A 5000-nucleotide genomic window follows, 5' to 3' on the forward strand; every position below is an offset into this window, starting at 1 on the left:
ATATATATATATATACACATATATACGACGGGCTTCTTTCAGTTTCCGTCTATCAAATCCACTCACAAGGCTTTGGTCGGCCCGAGGCTATAGTAGAAGACACTTGCCCAAGGTGCCACGCAGTGGGACTGAACCCAGAACCATGTGGTTGGTAAGCAAGCTACTTACCACATAGCCACTCCTGCGCCTATACATGTGTAGAAATTATTAAGTGTGATTTAACATTTAACCCTTTCGTTACCAACCCGGCTAAAACCGGCTCTGGCTCTTTAGTATAAATAAAATCTCCCACCAAACCTTAGTCACAATTTATGTTCCTAACACTAGCTTAATGATAACTAAGTTATTTTACTAAATTCTTTGTTATATTTAAAGTAATTGAAAGAAACACAGAGCATCTCAACAGAAATATGGTAACAAAAGGGTTCAAATCACCATGATATTTTTAACCCTTTTGATACCAGCCCGGCTGAAACCAGCTCTGGCTCTTTAGTACAAATGTCTTGTTTCCCTAAGTTTTGAATTAAAATCTCCCACCAAACCTTAGTCACAATTTATGTTCCTAACACTAGCTTAATGATAAGAAAGTTAATTTACGAAATTCTTTGTTATATTTAAAATAATTGAAAGAAACACAGAGCATCTCAACAGAAATATGGTAACAAAAGGGTTCAAATCACCATGATATTTTTAACCCTTTTGATACCAGCCCGGCTGAAACCAGCTCTGGCTCTTTAGTACAAATGTCTTGTTTCCCTAAGTTTTGAATTAAAATCTCCCACCAAACCTTAGTCACAATTTATGTTCCTAACACTAGCTTAATGATAACTAAGTTATTTTACGAAATTCTTTGTTATATTTAAAATAATTGAAAGAAACACAGAGCATCTCAAAATAAATACAGTAATGACAGGGTTAATAGTGGTGGTGGTGTTGTTAGATGTGTGCTTTGCCATCGGCTGGTATTGCTGCGTCTTGTCCCAGGTAAATGGGTGAAGTTACAGTCATTGCATATGCATAGGCTCTCACAATAAGGACAGCGGCATATTGTGGGGTTTCATGGGTTCATAATTTTATTTTATTTACAGTTGGCAGATTTATCATGTAGCTGTCATGTAGACATTCAGATTGAAGTAGACAGTGGCTGGGTGGGGTGGTGGTGGTGGTGGTGGTGGTGAGGAGAAAGGAGTGGTCTTTCACTAACTGGAGTAGTAGTAGTAGTAGTGGTAGTAATAGTAACGAGTAACAGTAGAATAAGGTAACAATGGTGATGATGGATCTCTTGTGTTATTCTGAGAAAAATTTGAGGGTCCTCACTTGTGGAGAAGAGCTAGAGGCTGTGTTGTTTAACAGGTCATCAATTGTTCTAGTACTGAACAATCACTTCTAATGCTGATTTTGTTGCTATTGTTTAGTTGTTAGGGCAGCAGCGGCAGCAGGAGGCACAATGGCCCAGTGGTTAGGGCAGTGGACTTGCTTTTCCTTTATTCACCTTTCAGCCTCGTCTGGCCCCCGTGCCGGTGGCACATAAAAAGCACCATCCGAGCGTGGCCGTCTGCCAGCCTCGTCTGGCACCTGTGTCGGTGGCACATAAAAAGCACCATCCGAGCGTGGCCGTCTGCCAGCCTCGTCTGGCACCTGTGTCGGTGGCACATAAAAAGCACCATCCGAGCGTGGCCGTCTGCCAGCCTCGTCTGGCACCTGTGTCGGTGGCACATAAAAAACACCATCCGAGCGTGCCGTCTGCCAGCCTCGTCTGGCACCTGTGTCGGTGGCACATAAAAAACACCATCCGAGCGTGGCCGTCTGCCAGCCTCGTCTGGCACCTGTGTTGGTGGCACATAAAAAGCACCATCCGAGCGTGGCCGTCTGCCAGCCTCGTCTGGCACCTGTGTCGGTGGCACATAAAAAACACCATCCGAGCGTGGCCGTCTGCCAGCCTCGTCTGGCACCTGTGTCGGTGGCACATAAAATCACCCACTACACTCTCGGAGTGGTTGGCGTTAGGAAGGGCATCCAGCTGTAGAAACACTGCCAGATCTGACTGGCCTGGAGCAGCCTTCGGGCTCCCCAGACCCCAGTTGAACCATCCAACCCATGCTAGCATGGAAAGCAGACGTTAAATGAGGATGATGATGATGATGATGACTATATTAACCTCTACCCCCATCTCTAATCATCTTTCACTTTTCTCTCATACTCTTGTAAAACTTATTGGTCCATCCTTCCTAGTCTTCTGTCCCTGTTCACTCATATACCCACCCTCCTTGTACCTTCAGGGTATCATCTGACGCTTCATCACTGTCATCTTTACCTGTTTAACCAAAATACTTCCAGCCACCCTTATATAATGTGAGGCAGGTATCTCCTTTATAGCGTGACACCTTGTTTCTTTATTGCCCACATGGCCATTGCCAGCCCCGCCCTGACGGGTCTCCGTGCTGGTGGCATGTAAAAAGCACCATCCGATCGTGGCCATTGCCAGCCTCGCCTGATCCCCTGTGCCAGTGGCACGTAAAAAGCACCATCCGATCGTGGCCATTGCCAGCCTCGCCTGGCCCCTGTGCCGGTAGCACGTAAAAAGTACCATCCGACCGTGGCCGTTTGCCAGTCCCGTCTGGCACCTGTGCCGGTGACATGTAAAAAGCACCCACTACACTCACGGAGTGGTTGGCGTTAGGAAGGGCATCCAGCCATAGAAACATTGCCAGATCAGACTGGGCCTGGTGCAGCCTTCTGGCTTCCCGGACCCCAGTTGAACCGTCCAACCCATGCTAGCAAGGAAAGCGGATGCTAAATGATGATGATGATGGGGCCAACATAGAGGGGACAATATAGTCTGGAATGGGGTCAGATGTATAAAATGAGATATGAAAATCTACAATGAAATCGAATGGAAAATCGGATGGTAACACAAATTACAAAACAAATTGACAAACATGCGGCCAAAGGGTGGGAGATTCCTGTCTTGCATATTATATGTTGACCTCAAGGAGGCGCAATGGCCCAGTGGTTAGGGCAGTGGACTTGCGGTCGTAGGATCGCGGTTTCGATTCCCAGACCGGGCGTTGTGAGTGTTTATTGAGCGAAAACACCTAAAGCTCTACGAGGCTCCGGCAGGGGGTGGTGATCCCTGCTGTACTCTTTCACCACAACTTTCTCTCACTCTTACTTCCTGTTTCTGTTGTACCTGTATTTCAAAGGACCAGCCTTGTCACTCTCTGTGTCACGCTGAATATCCCCGAGAACTACGTTAAGGGTACACGTGTCTGTGGAGTGCTCAGCCACTTACACGTTAATTTCACGAGCAGGCTGTTCCGTTGATCGGATCAAAAGGAACCCTCGTCGTCGTAACCGACGGAGTGCTTCCATCCACCATGTTGATCTCAAGGTCTGGTGTGATCAAAAATGCACCCAGTACACTCTGTATAATGATTGGCATGAGGTATAGCTTCCATTTCAGGTATAGAAATCATGCCAAAACATACACTGGAACTCAAGGTATCTTGAGATGTTTTAGATCTTGTTGAAAGTCCAATCCATGCCAGCATGCAAGATGGATATTAAATGATGATGATGATGATGATGATGCACACACTTATTTACAATAACACACACACACACACACACACACGTACACATAGACTCACATGCATAAGTAGATACACACGCAAACATACACATACACACACATACACATATACAAATACACACACACTTATACATATACACACGTACACACACAGACATAACCACACACACACACACACACACACACATACATACATACACACGTAGAAATACATGCTCACTTACACATATACATACAGAGAGAGACATATCCCCCACACACATATACATACACATACACACATATACGCATACAATACACACATACACATTTACATATATACACCCACACTTATATATGTACACATACTAACACACGTACACACATGCACACATACACATACATACACATGTATAAATACATGCACACTTACACATATACATATACACACATGTACATACACGTGTACACACACACATGCACACATACACATATACACATACTAACACACGTACACACACATGCACACACATACACATATACACACATGTATAACTACATGCACACACACATATATACACATTTACACATATCCACCCACGCTTAGATACACACACATACTAACACATACACACACACGTACACACACATGCACACATACACATATACACACATGTATAACTACATTTACACATATACACCCACACTTATATACACACACATACTAACACACATACACACACATGCTAACACATACACACATACACACATGTATAACTACATTTGCACATATACACCCACACTTATATACACACACATACTAACACACATACACACACATGCTAACACACATGCACACATACACATATACACACATGTATAACTATATGCACACACATATACATACACATTTACACATATACACCCACACTTATATACATACACATACTAACACACGTACACACACACACACACCGGCAAACATTCCAGCTGAACCATAACACCATTTGAATTACGCAGCAAAACTCTCACATTCTGTTTACAGACATTGTGTGATAATTCACAGAACTTTCCCCACCATACACATCCTCATTAGTTCTAGGTATCAGCTCTCAAATTTCTCACCTGAATATGGGTATTTTATACAGCTTTTATTGCTTTTAATGCCATATTAGTTACCTAATTAAAATGTGTTTATGATTAGGAGTGGCTGCGTGGTAAGTAGCTTGTTTACCAACCACATGGTTCTGGGTTCATTCCCACAGCGTGGCATCTTGGTCAAGTGTCTTCTACTATAGCTTTGGGCCGACCAAAGCCTTATGAGTGGATTTGGTAGACGGAAACTGAAAGAAGCCCATCGTATATATGTATATATATATATATATATATATTTGTAAAAAATGAAGTTCGAAAATGCTGGTGTATTATA

General features: G+C 43.4%; 1 protein-coding gene across 2 annotated transcripts in view; it reads left to right on the plus strand.

The window, feature by feature from the left end:
- The window catches only part of LOC115226169 (C-Maf-inducing protein), a 116177-nt gene that overhangs the window by 12142 nt on the left and 99035 nt on the right, over positions 1–5000 (plus strand). The gene's annotated exons all lie outside the window — the stretch shown is intronic.

The sequence above is a fragment of the Octopus sinensis genome, linkage group LG29 (assembly GCF_006345805.1).
Source record: "Octopus sinensis linkage group LG29, ASM634580v1, whole genome shotgun sequence".
Lineage (NCBI taxonomy): Eukaryota > Metazoa > Mollusca > Cephalopoda > Octopoda > Octopodidae > Octopus > Octopus sinensis.